Source organism: Rhinolophus sinicus, linkage group LG05, assembly GCF_036562045.2.
Source record: "Rhinolophus sinicus isolate RSC01 linkage group LG05, ASM3656204v1, whole genome shotgun sequence".
Taxonomy (NCBI): Eukaryota; Metazoa; Chordata; class Mammalia; order Chiroptera; family Rhinolophidae; genus Rhinolophus; species Rhinolophus sinicus.
The window spans coordinates 74,649,522-74,670,974 of record NC_133755.1 but is presented as its reverse complement, the minus strand read 5'-3'; the positions used below and the strand labels follow the sequence as shown (position 1 = coordinate 74,670,974).

Genomic DNA, 21,453 nt, shown 5'->3' with positions numbered 1-21,453 from the left:
ACAGAAAAAAAGGGAACAGCTCTCAATTAATTTTATGAACTGTGTATTACTTGATATCAAACCAGACAAAGATAGTACAAAAAAATAAAACTAAAGACCAATATATCTCATGAATATATATGCTAAAATCCTTAACAAACTATTAATAAATGAAATTTAGCAGCATATAATAAGAATATTGGGGGCCGGCCCGGTGGCTCAGGCAGTTGGAGCTCTGTGCTCCTAACTCCGAAGGCTGCCCATTCGATTCCCACATGGGCCAGTGGGCTCTCAACCACAAGGTTGCTGGTTCAACTCCTCGACTCCACAAGGGATGGTGGGCTGTGCCCCCTGCAACTAGCAACAGCAACTGGACGTGGAGCTGAGCTGCGCCCTCCGTGGCTAGGATTGGAAGGACAACAACTTGACTTGGAAGGGGTCCTGGAGGTGCACACTGTTCCCCAATGGGGTCCTGTTCCCCTTCCCCAATAAAATCTTTAAAAAGAAAAAAGGAAAAAAAGAATACAACGTGACCAATGGGGTTTATTTCAGAGATGCAAGTTTGGTTCAATACTTGAGCAAAGACAGATGAAAGAAGACAAATCACATTATCATATCAATTAATGCAGGAAAAACAAACATTTGACAAACTTCAATACCCATTCCTGACCTAAATAAATAAATAACTAAAAACTCTCAGAAAGGTAGGAATAGAGGGGCATTTCCTCAACGTGATAAACAACATCTACCAAAAACTACAGCTAACATCAAACCTAATAATGAAAACTGAATGCTTTCCACCCAGGATCAAGTGCAGGAAGGATGTCTCTCTTACCACTGTTATCAGCAGAGTTCTGGAAGTTCTAGCTGAGGCAATGAGACAGGAGACGGAAATAAAAGGCTTATAGATCAGAAAGGAAGAGTGTAAAGTGTTGCTCTTTGAGGAGGACATGAGAGTCTTCATGGAAAACTCTATTGAACCTACAAAAACAAAACAAAACAAAAAACCTCTCAGAATGACCCTGTTTCCCTTAAAATAAGACCTAACCCGACAATCAGCTCTAATGCATCTTTTGGAGCAAAAATTTATAAGATAAGATAAGATAAGATAAGATAAGATAAGATAAGATAAGATAAGGTAAGGTAAGGTAAGGTAAGGTAAGGTAAGGTAAGGTAAGGTAAGGTAAGGTAAGATAATGTAAGATAATAATATAATATAATAATATTATAATTAATATAATATAATATAATATGACCAGGTCTTATATTAATTTTTGCTCCAAAAGATGCATTAGAGCTTATTGTCGGCTAGGTCTTATTTTCGGGGAAACAAGTAGTAAGAGAGTTCATTGAGGTTACACAGTAAAAGATCAACATACAAAAATCAGTTGTATCCTATCCTACCATGAATACATAAAAGCCAAAACTAAACATACAATATCATTTGCAATCTCTTTAATTAATGAAATACTTAGGTGTAAATCTAATAAAACACGTACAGAACCTCTATGCTAAGAGCTAAACAATGCTGATGAAAGAAATAAAAAAATTTAAACAAACAGACACACTACATTCATGGATTATAATACTCAACAGCATAAAGGTGTCAATTCTTCCTCAATTGATGTACAGGTTTAATGTAATTTCTATCACAATCTCAGCAAGATATTTGTAAGTATAAGCAAGATTATTCCAACATCTTTACAAAGAACAAAGGAATTAGAACAGCTAAGACAATTTCAAACAGCAGACTGAACTGGGAGGAGCCCTCACCCCAGCCTGAGACTTATTCCACAGCTGCAGTAACCAATGTTTGTGGCGCTGGGAGAGGACAAGACCCCGCCAGTGGCGCAGGCCAGGAGGACGACATTAACGGATCCCTGAGTCGCAGATATTTTTAAATAATTATGTTCAGCATGCATAAAATGGATGTACACACCAGAAGTTCAGAACAACATAATAAAAAAACACTTAAAATACAAATTATTTAAAGTAAGGTGGTTTTCTGTCCATCTGAATAGATGCTCTAATCTTACAATTATTAACACAAAATCACTCAGCTCTAGGAGCCGGGCAGGTGAAAGGGGATTCTTAGTGCCTCACAGCAGTGGTGAAACTGAAAGCATCCCGTCTTCAGGTCTAAAGAAGACCAGGGACATGCTGCTCCCATGTGGCGTGATGACAATTGTGACAAAGTCAGACAATGGCAGCAGTAGCCCTATTTGTTAAGCCCACCCACGCTGGCCGCAGGCCCAGCACTGGGCACTCATATGAAAAACTATCAGCACCCCTTCCTGGCAGTAGTTTTGGCTCAAAACGGCAAATGCAAGAGCTCAGTCTGAATCCAGAATAGCGTGTGTAGCCAGCGACCGTGTTCCCGTTCCCCAACAAGGGTCCCCAGGCCCTGCCCTCCAAGCGGGTATTTCCTGGTCAAATGCAAGATGAACCCACCCCCTCTGCATTCCTGGCTGTCCCACCAGCTTTGGCTCCTCTGAACCCTGTGCCAGCAGCCAAACGAGGCAGACAGAACAGGCCATGCAGCTCCCTCTGGCTGACAGCCCTGTGGCAGATGGCTTCCACAGGTGGCCCCCGGGACACCTGCCACCCCACACACTTTCCCGGAGCCTGTGTCTCTCCATCCAGGGCTGGGCCTAATTCCTTTCTTCTTCCTCTGGGCAGGCTTGGGACTTGCTCACCAGCAAAAGCACATAGCACGCTGTCACACCTGCTTCTCAAGCTGGGTCACAGAAGGCCACACCGTGTCCACCTGTGGCTGCGATGCTGAGCCCCGTGGAGCCCCGGAGGCCCCAGGCTGAGGGAATGCGCAGACCACCTGGAGGTGCTCTGGCTAAAGCCCCAGCTGAAGTCCCACTGGCGGCCAGCGCTTCTGCCACAAACGCAAGCCTTCGGATGACCGCAGGCTCAGCCTGAGTCACCACCAGCCTCTGTATGGTGACTGAGGCCCAGAGTCCGTGAAGCAGAGGCTGGCCAGCGAGAACAGTGCCGCTTGTAAGACGTTACTGCAAGCTTATTAGTGAGTATTATCACCGCTAAGAGTATTTGTGGTTAGCTGGTGATCAAGAAAACTTGAATTTCCCTGAAATCTCACAGCTCGTATATGGAAGAAACTTGAAATAAGGACTAAATGTCTCAAAACTTGCCACGTTCACAGTTCCATGTAAAAGCTGGGTTGGAGAACTTGCTCGGTCCCAGAGGCCGACCCATTGGCCCTTAGCATCACCACCCAGGTCTAGGCCACGGGGCTGCCGACGGTTTGCAAGGCTGTGCCCAGGCCCATGTGCCTGGAGATGGCAGGAGAGACCCGGGCTGTCGAAGTCACTGGTTCTACTCAGACATGCCTGGCCTCCAGAGAAAGCCAAGATGAGCTCTGGCCCGTCTCTGTCCCCGATGGGCGAGACTCGTGGTGGTGCGAGATGCCAAAGAACAGCAGCACAGAAGTCACCATCAGACAGCTCGTGGCTCCTCCCTGTGGCAGGTGGCAAGTCGGGCGGAGGAAATCAAAGTGCTCTCCCCAAAACGCCCTTCCAAGAGATGGGAGGCAGTTCCCTCCCCTCAAAGTGACCGTGAGAACAGAGGAAGAAAACCCCACCCAGACATCACGTTCATGGTTTTGTGCCCCTGGTCCCGTCCCCTCCAAGGCACTCCTGTTGAGCTGTTTTCACAGCCCACTGTTACCCCAAAGTGACCTCACAACTCGCAGGCCCAGATGAGGACAAACGCTCCCCATGCACACGACACCAGGCCGCAGTGCCCAGACGGTCCACACAGGTCCCCTGGGCTCCTTTCTCTCCTGAAGGAAGATTGTTGGAGGACGGGCCAGGCCTGACTCATCTGTCCCCAGGCCACGTGCTGCTGTGCACAAAGTAAGAGCTCATCTGGTGGAGCACTGGCTGTGGAAGAAGGAAAGGCCGTGGTCACTGGGCACGATGGGACAGTGACAGGAAGACACTGCCATCAGCAGCAGGACAGGAACAACAGGCACCTGCAGCCAAGCTCAGCCAGACACACCGTGATGCCGTGGAAGCCAGTGAGACGGGGTCGGGGGGCATGGCTGCTGGGGGTGGGGGGGTGTCTGCGCTCTTCCTGGCCCCTCTTCCGGGCATAAACCCTCCATGGCCGTGTCCACGCCTGGTCTTGGGCGGGAAGGAAGGTCCCAGCAAGCAAGCATGTTGGGCGACAATGTTCCTGACTCCTGCCAGACAGAAAACGAGAACCAGGGAGCGGCTTGTTCACGGAGAAGAAGAAACCATCCTCCTGTGTTGGCCGTCTCTCAGGACTGCTGCTCCCCGTTTCCCCACAAACACCTGTGAGATTCGGGGGGCATGACAGCAGCCCTGGCTCCAGTGTGACCACCACAGCTTTAAGTCTAGTACCAGTCCCCACAGAGAGCAGGTGCTCAGTCCATGCCAGTCAAACCAAGGGGGACAAAGACCTTTGTCCACCTCTGAGCCTAAGCCTCCAGGTCTCAGGGTGTCAGGGTCCATGCCAGCAGGACAGATACCTCCTGCTGGCCAGAAGGCTAACAGAGCCATCTCTGCCCTTGAAGAGTGGCAGGCAGGGTGGCTGTGTCACCAGCCAGACAGGCAGAGGTGCAGGCGCCCCGCCTGGGGGCTGGTCACTCACAGCAGCCACGTCCTACTCGCCTTCTCATTTACACCACCCCTTGTCTCTCCAATAATTGCATGTGGCACAAGAAGGCAAAGGATGGCCCTGGAAGTGACCAGTGATGTGCTGACAAGTATCCCATCCTGTACCACCTCTGACCTCCCCAAAGGAAGACAAAAGGCGGACGACCCAACTGCTGTGTGCCAGGTGTGTTCAAGGACGGATGCAGCAGGGACAGAGTGCCACTGACGGCAGGCGCTGTCCCCGGCTGCACCACTGGCACCTCCTGGAGAGCAGCCGAGGCAGTGCTGTGCAGGCCATCTCCCTCGGAAATGACCTCTGTGACATTCACTTCTAACAACATGGAGCATCTGACTCACCCGCCACCCTGACGCTTCCTGCCAGCTGCAGCAATGGGGCAGCCAGTCTTGGAGTCCCCAGCCGAGAAGTGGAGTCCAAGCACCCCACAATTTCCAGGGGTTCACAGCCTTGGGCGTGGGTGGTGGCAGAGGACTGGGAAGGTAGGCACTGGTCAATCAGCTTCCCCCAGCCCTGCGGAGCTTTGGTTTGAGGTCAGTTACACTGCAGTACAGTGAGGGCTTGTTTGGGGCACCTCTGACTTCTGGTAAAAAGGCTGGTGGTCTGTGTCACCCAGCAGATCTCAGCCACTTCCAGTCCCAAGGTCACCGTGCTGGTGCCTCCTCCCTCCCTGTGAACATAGCAGCTGTGATGGGAGCCAACTCTCATCATTTCTAAAGGTCTTTGCAGGAGTGTCTGAGACTCATTTCTTCAGGCTGAGGATGGAGGGAACCAGACACCTGCAGCTGGGGCTCCTTAGTCCCCGTACTGGGATGCTGACCTTTGTGGGACTGGAAAAGCCACAGGGCCAGGTAGAGAGAAAGCCTAAAGCCATGTTGGGACAAACACACTGCTTTCATTTCTATCCCAAAAGTGAGGGAAACCAAGGTGAATGCTGTCAGCCCCTGCAGATCGCGTGGAAAACATTACAGGCAAAGTCAGAGCATGCACACACACACACACACACGAACACGTGTGCACGTGCACACATGTGCATACATACACATGCACACACATGCAGACATGCGCATACTCGCCTCTCTAGGGTCTGTGAGGCCCTGCGGTCAGGCCCAGCAAGTGACCCGTTCCAATTCATCAAGAGAGTGGTCACTCCGACCAATTTCCTTGTTCACAAAATCACCAGGATCCGGGTCTCAGGCTCAGCTTGGTGCCCAGGTGCCTGGCAGAGGGGTCTGCTGGCTGCCCCCCATTTCAGTCCTCCACTTAGCGCCAGCCAGACAGTGCGCAGCTCAGAGCAGGCAGCAGTGTTTCCAACAGACACCCAAACACCTGTTTTTCTTGTTAAGTAAAAACAAGTTAATAGTCACAGCAAAACCATGAAAGAAAACCACAAGTGACCTAAGGATTTCTGACTCACCCTCCACCCGGGCACTTGGTGACATCCCACCAAAAGCCATCAGCCACCTGCAGCACCTGAAACTGCTGACGGGCACCTTCTGTCCCCTCACTGGGTAATTGCTCCGTGTGCCTGCTCCCAGACGGCTGGCCTTCAGATTGGAAAAAAAAAAAAGAAAAAGAACAGCAACAGAAAAACCACCTCCCCCTGAAGCCCAGTGACTAAGAAAAGCTGGCAGGGACCCTCCCTCAGACCATAATTGTGGGAAACCTCTTGCAAAACAATTTTCTCTGTAAGATAAACTGTGTCTGTTCCCAGCAGCCGAGCGCCACACCCCATAGAACTTGAGAGATTTCCTTTAAGAAACCTTGAGAAAACACCACAAATGCTGGTTCTTCCAGGCCCTGGGGATGGCTGTGAAGACTCACCTACCCCCTGACGAAGGCAGCCTCTTTGTCTTTCAAGGCTCTCCAGGACCCCGGGACCCCAGGATGGGTACGGCACATGCAGAGTTCTGGAATCTGGGTCAGCGGGCCTCCACTGGTCAGAGGCCCTGTCGCGCCTGTGAGCCTTGGGCATGCCACACGCCAAGCACAAGCCAGGGCCCTCACCGGCTGGCTGGGCTCATCGCCACCAGCCCGGCTGTCCAGGACGGCACAGGGTCAGCCAGGCCCCACAGCCACCCCAGAAGAGGCAGCCAGTGTGAAGTCACCGCTGCGGCACATCCCACACAGGCGTAGTAGTGACTTATGGGGGGCGCACATCGTCATTCCCATCGTCCAGAAGAAGCCCCAGACGCCCAGCCACAGCTGCCTGACGTCCAAGCCTGGCACTCAGCGGTGTGGCCAGAAGGCCTCCCTGAAACCCAAACTTCCAACCACGGAACCTGCACGCCCAGCGAGCCCTTCTCAACCTGTGGGCCATTTCACTCTTGAATAACGAGAAAGAAGACAATGAAAGTGCTGGGGCTGCCTGTTTCCTGGATCCACAGCCCCCAACATGGCCTCAGGGGGCTCACCTCTCACATGTGTAACCTGACAGCTGGCCGGCTGTGAGAGGATAGGACACTGGGTGTCCATGCTGGAGTGAAGTCACAGAAACACTGCTCGTCACAGTGCTTTTGGTGGGAATGTGCCTGCCACCCACAAGGTCACCCAGCACCCCACCTTCAGGGCTGGAGGGGTGGGGGTGCAGTCCATTCCCAGACGGTTCACTGACAGTCGGTCAAGCACCCTGGAAGGAAGTCTCCAGTCTTTCACACTGTATTCCAGCCCCAACAGAATCCATAGGGGTGAGGGCTTGGGACCCGCCATCACCCCACCCAAACTCAGGCCTCTGGCCCCCTCCCATGTAAGGGCCGAACGCTCTTCCTTTGTGTCCCTCGACCCTTCCCCCACTTTGCTGTGGTCACTGGGGAGTGGGCGCCTCACCACGGTCTGGCCTCAGGGTAGAGTAACCACAAGCCAATTGGCCACCAAAATTCAATCACCAGAGCAGAGTTCCTGCATGCGCTTATGCTAAATGGCCTCTTTATACTGTGGAGTCCTATTTGAAAAACACCATTCGTGTGTGTGTGTGTGTGTGTGTGTGTGTGTGTGTGTGTGTGTGGCATGCACATCAGCCCCAGGAAGGAGTGCAGAAAGGGAGAAAGTCATCCCCCTCATCTATCCTGCTATCTGTAAGTTTTCAAAATCCACTGTGGCTCCTATGAGAAGCTGTGTCCTTCCTGAACAGGTGAACCCACGTAGCTATTTCAAAATACAGCCTGCCCCATCCCCTCCAGGGTAGTGTTCCCCACCGAGCAGAGTTAACAGCAGAAAGTGAGCCCATCCTGCCATGAGATAAACAGCACAGTAGGTGACAGACACAGCACCCTGGAAGATGCTCCCTGGGAAAGGCACCTCGGAGGAAGGAGACTATTCCGTGAGACCCAGGAGGCAAAATGCGGAAAGAGAAGACATCTACACAAAGTGGCACGTCCCCCATCCCCCCGAATTTCAGGACAGGCCGGCCCAGCCCATCTGGCTCAGCGCCAGCCTCCCCACCAGGAAAGCTACCCACTCCTCATGGAACAAACGTCACTTGTGGCCCCAGCTTGTGCTGCAGCCCCACACCATCCCCAGGCCTGGCCGCACGTGACAGCCACAGCAACGTAAGCTCTCTGACTGAGAGGAGAGCCCAGCACCCTTGGTTCCATTTTTCTTACAGGTGATTTGTTTTTGTAAATGTTTGGTTACGTTTGGTTCTTCATACAGAAAGCTGTTTCAACTCTGGACCCAAGGAAATGCGATCAAGGTAATTTCTGGAATGGTGTGGCCCTGATGCCTCCCTCACACCCAACTCAGAGATAAAAAGATGGTCCTAGTGGTGTGGACCCCACGACTGAAGGAAGTGTCCAGGGGTTTCCCCCATCCAAAATGATGGTACCGTGTTTCCCTGAAAATAAGACCTAGCCGGACAATCAGCTCTAAGGTGTCTTTTGGAGCAAAAATTAATATAAGGCCCAGCATTATGTTATATTATATTACATTACATTACATTACATTACATTACATTACATTACATTACATTACATTACATTACATTATAAAGACCCAGTCTTATATTATAGTAAAATAAGACTGGGTCTTATATTAATTTTTGCTCCAAAAGATGCATTACTGTTGATTGTCCGGCTAGGTCTTATTTTCTGGGAAACACGGTAACACACAGAGCAGTTTTTTCCGATATGACATGGAAAGGACACGTCGTCATCCTTTACCTTATTTCTAAGTTTTGGATAATTTTTGTTAACATCCTCTAGGTTCCCTGCTGGCAATTTGGGCAACTTCCAGTAAGCCAAAGTGATGGCCGAGTTACAGCTTCATGACCAACAAGCAATCCAAAAAAACCATAATATTAAATCACTAATTTCAAATGGCCATATACAACTGAGAGGAAAATTTAAAGAAATTCAAACACCCAGATACAACCTGGTACCTTTACACATCTTTACATTTTATCACATCCCAGCTCAAATTTAGTTGGTCTTTCCCACTTAGCCTTAAATAGACTCTAACTTTTCTCTAATGGTCCATCTGCAACCTCAGGCTAGGCACTTGGGATGAGGTCACAGTGAGAGCTGAGGATATGGGGCAGGGCCTGAGGTCATGGGACACACGAAGTGGACCAGACAGCGGGAGACATCGGGAAGCCCACAGGTAAGCCGTACATTGCATCTGAAATACAGCCCTTACGGAGAGTTGTCCACAGCCTGGCATCGTCCAGCATCCTTGTCCCACAATGTCCAATCTAACTCCCACCCCCTTCCCTCACATCCCTGAGGCCACCCTCTCGCCCGTACCTTTATTGTGCCATGCCTAGATTACCACCTTAGTACCCAGAGTCTGCCCAGGCCAGTTGCCCCCACGCCACTGACAGATTCATTCATTCAGTTCATTCAGCAAGTACTTACAAGGTCTGACAATTAATTTTGCGAACCTGTTGCAGCAATATTGCTAACCATTTTTGATATCAGAGGGATTATTCATTATGAATTTGTACCAACTGGACAGAGAGTTAACCAAGTTTACTATTTGGAAGTGCTGAAAAGGCTGCGCGAAAAAGTTAGATGACCTGAACTTTTCACCAACAATTCATGGCTCTTGCATCATGACAATGCACCAGCTCACACGGCACTGTCTGTGAGGGAGTTTTTAGCCAGTAAACAAATAACTGTATTGGAACACCCTCCCTACTCACCTGATCTGGCCCCCAGTGACTTCTTTCTTTACCCAAAAATAAAGGAAATATTGAAAGGAAGACATTTTGATGACGTTCAGGACATCAAGGGTAATACGATGACAGCTCTGATGGTCGTTCCAGAAAAAGAGTTCCAAAATGCTTTGAAGGGTGGACTAGGCAATGTCATAGGCATCGGTGCATAGCTTCCCCAGGGGAGCACTTCCAAGGTGACCATAGTGATATTCAGCAATGAGGTATGTAGCATTTTTTCTAGGATGAGTTAGCGAACTTAATTGTCAGACCTCATATTAAACAGTTTCCAGAAAGTAAGACAAAGTTCCTTGCTCTCAGTATTTCCTGGAAAGCAAGGAGACAGACAAGTAACAAAAGTAACGTCACAGTGATGACAAGTAACAAAGAAACAGGCCGCAGCAGCTAAAGGAAAGCAGAATGACGGAGGGTTACTTTGTCGCAAATCTCGCAAAATGTCTTAGGTGACAACTGGCCTTTTAGAGTCCTCATCACCACCAGTGACTCTGAAAAAGCAGAAGAAATCCTTCCAGAAAGTCAAGCGAACTAGGATTTTTTTTCAAATGTTTGGGCTAGTCCCTGAAATAGAAATGTTTGGTTAAAAGTTTTCCTGTGTTTTGGTATTTTAAGAAAGACCACATGATATGAGGCTTATTTCTTGGTTATTAAAAAAAAAAAAAAGAAAAAAAAAGAAGGATGAAGGGGAGGAGCTACTATTTTGTACAGAGTGCCCAGCAAAACCTGTGTGATAAGGGACCCAGAGGGAATGGAAGGACTGGCCATGCTTCTCTCAGAAGTGCTCCATGTAGAGAAGGCAGCCTGTGCAAAGGCCCGGGGGCAGGTATGTGCTGGCTTATTAAGGAATGTCCAGCAGTCTGACAGAGGAGGAATGTGTGATGGAGTGAAGACAGTTGGAGGTGAGCGTCCAGAGGCACCAGAGACCAGATCACACAGAGCCCTGTGGACTGTGGAAAGACTTGGAATGTTATTCTGAGGGAAACAGAGCCATTTGAGCATTTTGAGCAGGGAGTGAAACAGTCTGACTTGTTTTTAGAAGATACAGAGAGCAGCCTGCGGGGGGCACGGGGAGAAGCAAGGAGTGCTGTGGTCCAGGGGGTGGGTGTGATGGTGGCTGTGAGTGCTGGTGGGGAAGCGGTGGGTGCCAGGTACTTCAAAGGGAGTGCCAGTCTGACGGGTCAAGGGTCAGGTGTGAGAGAAAATGAAGCCGATGATGAGGCAGGGTTTTCACCCTGGAGAGCTGGGAGATGGAGTGGACTTTCTCTGAGATTGGGAGGGTGGGGTCTGGAGGAAGAAAGGGGAAAGGAGCGCAGATAAAGGGTTCTGTGTAGGATGTGTTAGGTTCAAGACGCCTGGGAGAGGTTCCGGTGGGGACATGGAGCGGGCGACTGGCCACGCGTGTCTGCAGCTCGGGGCAGATTCCAGGCTGCAGGCTTCAGAGTGGTGGGGAGCACAGAGCTCCTGTTCCATATTTGCACGTGAGTGCACACATGCACACACACACTCATGCATGCACACATATGCACACATATGGGCACATGCCTGCATAACGCATGCACACACAAAACATGCACACACACAGACAACAGCTGTGTGCGGTGTTTGTGTTTGACACTCAGAGGGTGGGCAGGACACAGATGTCTGTGGGAAGCTGGATGGACGCTGACGGTGCTCAGAAGGAACCTGCAGCCAGATGCAGCTCGGTGCTCAGACGGTGGGGAGAGGAAGGGAAGGCCCTGGGCTGTGCAACGAGCCTGTCCAGGGCAAGGCTTCACACAGTCACCCTCCAGAAGCACTCCCGGCACCCACTGTCCCAACGCTTTGGGCCGAGACGCGTGGGGCAGAGTCCACTCCTACTGCCCAAGCCTTCAGCAGCACCAACCACCCGGAGCACCGGGGTCAGCCCGTCTGCCTCTGTAGGGATGCCCCAGCCCTCTATTCCATGTGACCCACTCCTGCTGTGCCCATAGAGACTGTCCGAGCCCCATCTGTCCCAGAAGCACAGCTGTGACCCTGCCCCACGGGGTCCCAGTGATGTCCCCTCCCATAGCCAGGCCTGGGCTCCTGGCCTGCACCACGAACCAGACCCACCACATGCTGTCCTTGGTGGGCTCTTCACATCCCCAGTGCTTGGCGGAGGGTGGGCATCCGGGAGACATGTGTTCAGAGTGTTTATGACAACGTGTCGGCAGGGAAGGGCCAGCAACGTGGCACCCGAGGTAACTGGCACCCCTGCTGCCCTGTGAGGCCCACGACCAGCCTTCCGTGTGCAGTCAGCTGGCAGCCATCACAGGCGGGAGAGCTGTCTTCCAGTTCCCTCTCTCAGCCCGTGTGTGCAAGGAGAACACACGGCCTCTTCCCCCGACACTGTCACTTTCTGTCATTTCTGCTCCATTTGGCTGGATGGAAGTTGGAAGAGGACAAGACGGGGTCCCCAGGCCACCTCCCCAGCCGGGACCACCTTCCAACCAGGCGGAGTGTCCCCCCATGAAAGAGCCTCCGCTAAGCATAACTCCTTCTGAATTGCGCATCCTGCGTGATGTGCTTCAAAACTGAAAGAAAATGCTTTTCCCATAATTATAGCCGGTCTGTGACTAAACCCCGCGGTTTCTAGCTCCAACCAAACCTGCTCATTTTGAAATGGAAAAATCCTGCTGTTTCCCACACGTTCTCGGTTGAATAGCGGGGTGTGTGCGGGAGGCCATCATTCTCCCGGGGCGGGACCCCTGTGACTACTGGATTCAAGACAAATTAGCTGACATTGCCTGCTGCTGTCTTTCAGGGAGATTTTGAAGATAGTTTTGAAAGGAGATGGGGGCACACTGGCATGACACCAAGGTAGGTGGACCTTGTCACCGAGAGCCACAGATGTGACAGGAAAAGCTGAGCCCAAGAAAGACATGGCACCTGCATGTCGAAAGCTGTGTTCTGGGGGCTGCCACCGGGAGGGCTTCTCAGGTGGCGCGGCACTGGGACAGGACCCCCACACTTTTGCAGAGATGGAGCTGTCACCCAGAAGTTCCTGGTGTGACATTCCTAGTGTCCAATCCCTGCTCTCAGTGAAAAGATAGAGACAACTCCAAACAGGTTTCAGATGGCACGACGTCACCTACACCTGACCTGGGGCCTTCACCTCCAGGTGTGTCCCCAACTGAAGTCCAGACTCTGACCACTGAGCCATAAATCAAAGAGGGGTCCCTCAGCCACCGCAGCCTCAGAAACTGGCAAAAGTGAGTGAGGCTGCAGCTGAGAACTTAGGACAACGTGAGAGAGTCTTCTCTTCACAGGCCAAGTTTTACTTAGTGATAAATAAGCCACAAGTCTCATGACTGGGGACATGGCACATGCCTGCCATGATGCTGACAAATCACCCCGTAGGCAGAAAGGTGAAGGCTCCAGGACAGCACCCAGGCCACCCTTGGGAATGTGCCGAGGCTCAGTGAGCGCACGTCTTCCCAGGGACACACAGAGGCCCGTGCCACCACCTCCAAAGTACTGTGGGTTCTGAAAACTGTGCAGGAAGTTCGAGCCCAAAGCGAGTGCTTCCACCCTGAGAACTCTTATCATAATGGGGAGTCAGTGTCACCAGGTGTGAAACACGGAGCCACTGACCCCAAGCCCAGAATTTGACAGCAACCTTCCTTGATCCCAAGTACTCATCATGTTGAATTTAAACTTGACCCTACCTGTGCCTCCACACGTGGGATAAAGGGCAGGACAGGGGACAGGCCGGCGTGCCATGACACTCTCCATGACGAGTCACTTTGACCGCCATGTTCTTTCCTCTGCCCAACACAGGATGAACCTGAAATTGCCACCTGAGGGCTGCAAGGACACTCGGGGACCTGGCTCCCACGTGCGCTGTGGTGGGAGGGGCGTGTATTCCTCAGGAGGATGACACAAACCATGTCAGCACCCAGAGTTCAAAGCCACAGCCCTCTCATCCAGAGACAGGTTACCATCTTTTGCCTAAAAGCCACATTCCTTAACTACAGATGGAATCCACAAAACTTCTTGAAAACCATTCAAGAGAGACACCCATGAATGTCGGGAAGGCCAATTACGTGTCCTGGACCAGAATGCCCATTTTGGGGACAGGTGGGCCGTATCTTACCAAGTGCACACACATCACCCTGTCACCCAGCAAGCCGCTCCCGGTACTGGCCCAGGAGAAACGAAGACAGAAGTTCACACTGGGATCATCGGGAAGGCTCCCAGCAGCTCCATCCCTGTCACCAAACACTAGAAACAGCTCGAATGTCCATCAGCGGGTGAACGGGAAGCCAGATGGTGGTGCGTCCCCACAAAGCGAACCCCTCAGCAAGGGAAATGGACTGACCGCTGACACGTGATGACGCGGACAAATCTCAAATAAATCAGACTGTGTGAGAGAAGGCGGATGCACAGACCTCATACCATTCGATTGCACATATAAGAAATTCTAGGAAAGTCAAAGATACGGTGATAGGAAACAGGGCACCGGTTGCTGGCGCCCAGGGGAGGCGTGAGTCCAACGAGGTGAAAGGGTATTTCCTGGGGTGACGAGTATGTCATGTCTTGATTGTGGTGCCAGTTACACGACTACACATAAGTGTCAGAATTCTTTCAGGCTACACTTAAAATGGGTCCGTTGTACTTGATGTAAATTATATCTCAGTGTTTTTTAAGGGTCCCACCTCTGTTCTCCAAAAAATCTGTCTACAAACTGTCCCCACCATCCTTTAAGGTATTTGTTGTAGGGAAGCCCCCACAGAGGCTGGGAGGGAACCCTGGTGGTCTGTCCCATCTAGAATAGGGCATCTCCACCAAGACAATGACACGCCTTCAGAAAGGCACAGAAGGGACCACAACCTGGCCACCAGTGGGCCCCAGGAGCAGCAAATGGACATGACGCGTTCCATCCCCCACAGAAGGGGGTTGTCCCAGTGGCCACTCGGGCAGCAGCCCCTGGAGTGCGGGCAGAGGCAGAGCAGGCCTGGCAGGTGCCCAGCGGGGGACAGCGGCCTCAACGGTGAATGTGTGCGTTCCTAGACCTGGAGAGACAGGACAGCGTGGCCTTCAGAAATCTGCTGGAACCAATATGAAGGACGTGGGGCGGGTAAGCGGGAGCACCTGCCATTCAAAGGGGCAGGGAGCGTGTGTGGGTGTCAGAGGGACGGGGACACCATGAGCATGAGGACTGACACATGGCCTGGGTTCTAGACACCACAATCCTCTTTCTTCCTCGTTAGGAAGCGGAGCACGATGCTCCTTCTTTCTTAGGGGACAACGATGGAGGTCGGCTGTGTTCCTACTGCAAACTTACACCTGAACAGAGATCTGAGGTGCCTGCGGTTGGTGTCTGCAGCTCAGCAAACTGCCCACCACCTCCAGGCTCACCCGCCTGGGACACTCGCTGTTGGGCCAACACAGGAGTCCCTACACTGCCACATTCTACGCCAACCACCGATCCCCGCTTCTGTGAAATCACAAAGAAACCCAGATGTCCCTGCAGCCGAACACCATGAAACCATGACAGTCCCCAAATGAAGGCTGTCACTGACAGGCATGGAGGACCATGGGGGCCCCCAGCCGTGGCCCCACACCCTGCTGAACGCCACCCACAGTCCCGATTTCAAAGCCACAGGAAGGTGCAGGGTGCTTTGCAGTCAAACTCCAGTGAATCTGCAAAAAATACTGACTGAGCTAAGAACACCCAGCTTGGCCGTTCCCAGGGCTCCTGTCAGGGAGCCGGCGGCTTCCTGCTGCTTGTCCCCCACCCCACCCCGGGCCTTGCTCCTAGCACTTGTGCCCTCCTGGGAGAAGATGTGGCCCGTGGTGCCTGCCCTGGCCAGGTAACAGAGGAGCTATGAGAGGGGAGCGGGCTCCCAGGAGCAGAACGTGTGTCACGTAGCTTGTGAGTGACCCGTGGGACCCTGCGTGCCATTCCTGTCAAACGAGCAGGCTATGTTTTCAGTCTCTGCCCTAATGCTGACACACAGACTCTGCTTGTCTCCTGGAAAGACTCTCACACACCAGCCAAACACAGAGGCCAGGTACCCGGGGTCGGGATGGGGTGCCCTGCAGGTCTCGAGACCCTAGGCCTGCCCAAGCCCTCCTGGCCCTCATTCCCAGCCTCAGTTTCCCCAGCTGTAAAGCGGGACACCCTGCTGTCACATGGGGACATCGTCAAGAAAGAATGAGATGGGGGGGCGGGGAGAGATGCAAACTGAGCTGTCGACCAAGGTGGGCATTGGAGTAGCCTGGCTGCCTTCCCTTAACGAAGCCATGAGCACAGCTGGTCCATTGTCATCAGCCAACGACCACGGCAGCGCTGACAACTGTCGTGCATTTTACAGTAAGACTGGAATCCTCCTGACCTTGAAAGTCTTGTTTCCGCCCCGGGCAGCTGGGCCACTGCACAAATAGGCAGGGCTCGGGCAGAACGCTCACTTGGACAGCTGAGGCCTTCCCAAGTGTCACCTCACGTTAGCTAGGAAGGGGCAACTCCTGTTTGGGACCTGTCCCTGGCCACCCTGCCTGGCACCGCAGGTTTGCCATCCCCACCATACACACTGCAGGAAGCACATCTGCCTGTCTACCTGCCAGCAGCTGTCACTGTCGGCTGTCACCTGAATGCAGGTGGGTGAGAAAGACTCTCACACTTGAGCGCTCTCCTCTCTGCCCCACTTGGGCCCCACACGCTTCTCCCATCTTGTGCTGAGCAGATGCCTGGAGGACAAAGAGCACCTATGCTGCTCCGGACGCGGGCGTGTAGCTCAGCGGCTCCCTGAGACCTCCGGCGCCTCCAGTCGTCCAGTTCCCTTCATGGCGCAGATGCTGGAGCTGACAGAGACCAGAAGAGCTTGCAGCGGGCGCCCCAGCATTCAGCCACTCCCTGGGAGACTCTGCACTCCCCAGGCAGTCTCAGCTCTGGGGACAGACGGCCTCGACTGGCCTGCGTCGGCCCCGAGCATGTGCCCCAGAGAGGCACAGGAATGTTTTCAGTAAATGAATCTAGAAATAAGAGGCCGACCCACAACAGTAATGGCAGGTGGAACCAAGAGACCTGAGCTGCTCCAGGCCGGGGAGGGGACTCTTGGGCCTCAGACCAGCCTACCTTCTCCCGTCCTCAGAGGACCTGAAGCTGTGTCCTCTTCAAAGCAGCAGCCTGGTGACACCTCAGGAAATGCTGGTGATCTAAGATTGGTCCAAACAGAGCTGCCCTCAAGTGCACCCCTGGGGCGGAGGTGCCAGGCCTAGATGTGCCCACACACATGTGTAACTGGGGCGGAGGTGCCAGGCCTAGATGTGCCCACACACATGTGTAACTGGGGCGGAGGTGCCAGGCCTAGATGTGCCCACACACATGTGTAACTGGGGCGGAGGTGCCAGGCCTAGATGTGCCCACACACAAGTACATCCCTGGGGCGGAGGTGCCAGGCCTAGATGTGCCCACACACAAGTACATCCCTGGGGTGCAGGTGCCAGGCCTAGATGTGCCCACACACAAGTACATCCCTGGGGTGCAGGTGCCAGGCCTAGAGGTGCCCACACACAAGTATGTCCCTGGGGTGCAGGTGCCAGGCTTAGATGTGCCCACACACACGGCCTATGGGCAGAGGTTTGGAGACAGCTTGGCAGACGTCTCTTTATTGTCACAGCACCATCATGAGAGGACATCAGGAGCCTAGCCCACTCGGGAGAAACTCCTCGAAGAAACAGACTTAGTGTCCACACAGCCCTACACACCTATCAGGAGGGCTACCATCAAAAAAAAAAAAAACAAGAAAAAAGAACAGACAATAACTAGTGCCGGCTTGGAGAAAAGGGAACCCTCGTGCACTGTTGGTGGGAATCCAGATTGGTGCAGCCACTATGGAAAACAGTACAGAGGTTCCTCAAAAACTTGAAAATAGAACTTCCTTGTGACCCAGTGAGGCTAGTTCCGGTATTTACCCAAAATAATTGAAAGCAGGGTCTCAGAGAGACATCTGCACTCAACAGCTAACACATGAAAACAACACAAACATCCATCAACAATGGACAGATAAATAAAATGGGGTCCATCCACACAGTGGAACATTACTCAGCTTTAAAAAGGAAGTTCTGACACCTGCTACTGCACAAATGGACCCCGAGGACATCATACTAAGTGACATAAGCCAGCCACAAAAGGACAAATATTGTATGATTCCTCTTATGTGAGGTGCTTAAAATAGATTCACAGAGACAGAAAGTAGATGGTGGTGCCAGGCCTGGGGGAGGGGAGGGGAGTGAGTGTCCAATGCAGAGTTTCTGTTTTACACAAGGAAAAGTTCTGGAGATGATGGTGACAGCTGCACGGCATGTCACTGTGCCTAAGGCCCCTGCACTTAAACATGGTAAGATGCTCAGTGTCATGTAGTGTGTACCCACCGGATTTTTGTGTCCCCACATAATAAAATTAAAATCACCCGGTTCTCACTGCCCCACTGCTGACCACATCCCACTGCTTGTTTGCTGCGATGTGTCCCCTTCAGCTCCATATTCAGCTGGTGCCAGTTTTATTAATGGCAGAATGAGAGTCAAGTAGACTTTCCTGCTTGTTTCCCAGGAGCTGGCAATTTGCCAGGCACAAAGACTACAGCCACAAGCCAAGGCCGTTCCAGAAGGTGCAGCCAGGCCAGGCTGGGAGGTGGCCCTGCGCTCCGGCAGGAGCCCTGGTCGCCCCTAAAATGTGTCGTAGGAGAGCGAGTGGGGGGCACCCCAAGGACCCGGCTGCAGTCCACAACGTGCATTATCGTCGTCCTTCCGGGTTCTAAATGTTTCTTTGGATGAGTCACAAAGGTTAACTGCAGGCTCTTAGACTGAAACCCACAGGGTGTTCCTTTTATAGCCTGTCCTCAGGAGACCTCTCGCTGTGTTCCCTCTGTGCTCGTCCCCACTGGCAGCTGCTCCGAGCACGCGTGTTTACACAAGTGCCAGTAGTTCCTGCGTGTCCCTTCCATGTGATTAAGCGGGGGCCGGGCTGCTGAGCTGAGATCTTCCCGCCAGAACGCCTGGAGGCTGCACACAGGGTGTGTGGCGGGTGCCACCTGCTGGCCACTGACGGAATCACATGCCCCACGCCAAAGGGGTACACGGGCTCGGCCACCCCTAACCAGCCCGTGAACTGCCCAAACCACCAGCCAGCCCACCCTGCAGGGCAGGAGGTGACTGGGAAATGACCCCAAGCATCTGCTTCACACTGGACCCAGTCTCCAGACCTGTGCTTGTATTATCCAAGGAAACAGCCCCCTGGGTCTCCAGCTCCCGGGAGAGGACACTTCGGGACAGGGTACCTTACATCGTGGCAGTATTCTACATGGGTTCCGACTTAGAAGTGAGGAGACTGCACCCCGCTATGGTCTATAGCTGCAAAGCGCACCAAGGAGGTGACAGCCAAAGCAGCCTGAGTCGTGTCCAGTGCACTGACGAGGAAGAAGGCTGGGCTGCTGCAGTGGAGGTGGGGGGGCTGGCATGACACAGAATGGGAGAACCCCCATTCTAATTCTTCTGGCTGCTCCTGAGATGGCCCTTCCAAGGAGCCAGTCCCGGATGATGTCAGAGCTGCCCTGGCTGACCCGCTGGGCACCCCCGGGACAGAAGATGCCAGCACACTAGGGACGAGGCTCTGGAGTCGCAGATTGCAAACGAGAAGATGGGGTGGGACACGAGTGACAGGTGGAGGGAACTGGCTTCTTCACACCGCTGCTGCTGAACCGCTGCGTCCCCGGCCGGGGCCAGCTGCCTGGGGCCTGAGCTTCTGTCCAGGCCGGTGGTTACAACTGGAGCTAAGAGACAATGCCCTGGCTGGTTCCTCTTCTAGGCACCAGAACCCCTTCTGGCTGTTTAAAGGGTCATCTGCTTACAACGGGATACAGAGCAGAGCGAATCACTGAGTGCTAGGGAAGGAGGCCAACCGGGCCCCAGAGTGGGAGCACCGAGCAGAGGCAAGGGACAGCTGCGCTGGCCCCCCGGGAGTCAAAAGACTCGCCCTGGCCCCATGCCCACCGTCCACATCAGCAAAGTGTAGCTGCTCTGCTCTGATTCAGAGCCTTGAGTGGCTACACGACCCTAAGTCACATGTGTGCACCTCAAAAGCAAGGAAGGCTGTGTATGAGATGTTTTGGGGGTCAGCAATGGGAGGTAGGGACACTGACTGCCCTCCAAGAGTCATATCTCACAAGGAGAAAATGAGTCTGTTGTGAAGTCCAGAGAATGTCAGCGGCAAGAACCTGCGGGGAGGGCGAGGGAGAGAGAGGAAAGGAGGGGAAGGAAGAGAGGGAAGGGGAGAGAGAGGAAGAGAGGGAGGAGGGGGGAGAGAGCAACCTCCAGCCACCTCCTTCCCCATAACCATCTCCTCTCCATGTTCCCAAGTGCTGCCAGTGAAGCTAATAAGCTTCAGACAGGGCACCCACGCCTCACCAGGTGGCTCGTCCCACTCATGACCAGTCTGTTTGTTTACAAACTTTCCTACTATATTTGACAAGGGTGCCAAGACCATTCAATGGACAAAGAACAGTCTCTTCAACAAATGGCGCTGAGACAACTGGACAACCACATGGAAAAGAGTGACGGGGGACCCCTACACACACCACACACACATCAACTCCAAGTGAATCAAAGACCTAAATGTAAGAGCTAAAGCTGTTAAGCTCTTAGAAGACAGCACAGGCATAAATCTTCAAAGCTCAGGATTAGGTAGTCAGTTCTTAAATATGACACCAAAACCTCAAGCAATCAAAGGGGGATAAAAGATAAATTGGACATCATTGATATTTAAAACTTTTGATGCCTCAAAAAGATACCACCAGGAAATTGAAAAGACCAAACATAGGAGAAAATATTTCCAAATTATTTATCTGATAAAGGAATTATATTAGAATACATAAAGCATAATTATGACTCAATCATAAAAAGACAAATTATCCAATTTAAACATGGTCAAAGGATCTGATCAGACATTTCTCCAAAAAAGACATACAAATGACCTATAATCACCACACCAGGAGCTATCAGGGAAATGCCAATCCAAACTACGGTGCTACCATATCATGCCCACTAGACTGGCTAGAATGAAAAATACAGGTATTACAGTAACAACAAAAGGTAATAAAACACAGAAGGTGGAGAAACTGGAACCCTCACACACTATGTGTGGGATGAAAAATGGGGCGTTCACTTTGCAGGACAGTATGGAAGTTTTTCAAAAGGTCAAATACACAGTTTCCAGCATGTGACTGGGCAATTCCATGGCAAGAAAAACGAAAATGTGTCCACACACAGACGTGAGCACTAACATTCCTGACAGTAACAGGAAGTGAGAGAAGCCAAACATCCATCTGCCTCTGAACACGTGGACAGATACAGTTTTCACAGTGAGTTACTACCTGGCACTAACTAGCTGCACCACCGGCGGACCCGTCCAGACAAGTTTGGTGAAGGACAGCAGAAGCCAGAGAATGTGTGCATGGTTGTATTTACATGGAATTTCCAAAGAAGGCAAATCAGTAGGGAAATGAGGGATTCGTGGCTGTGTGGGGCTGGAGCTGGGAATGGGGGTGCTGGCAAATGAGCAAGGTCCTCTGCGGAGACAGAAATGCTGTAAAGATAGACAGGGTGACAATTATTCAAGTCGC

At 52.2% G+C, this 21,453-nt stretch overlaps 1 long non-coding RNA gene across 1 annotated transcript; it reads right to left on the bottom strand.

Annotated features, from left to right (window-relative positions):
• Positions 1–222: 222 nt before the first annotated feature.
• On the bottom strand, positions 223–8,496 carry LOC141571596 (uncharacterized). The gene is made up of 3 exons (XR_012496460.1): positions 6,062–8,496; positions 5,721–5,981; positions 223–4,192 (listed from the first exon to the last, which is right to left on the bottom strand). It is a non-coding gene; the product is annotated as an uncharacterized LOC141571596 (long non-coding RNA).
• Positions 8,497–21,453: the final 12,957 nt, after the last annotated feature.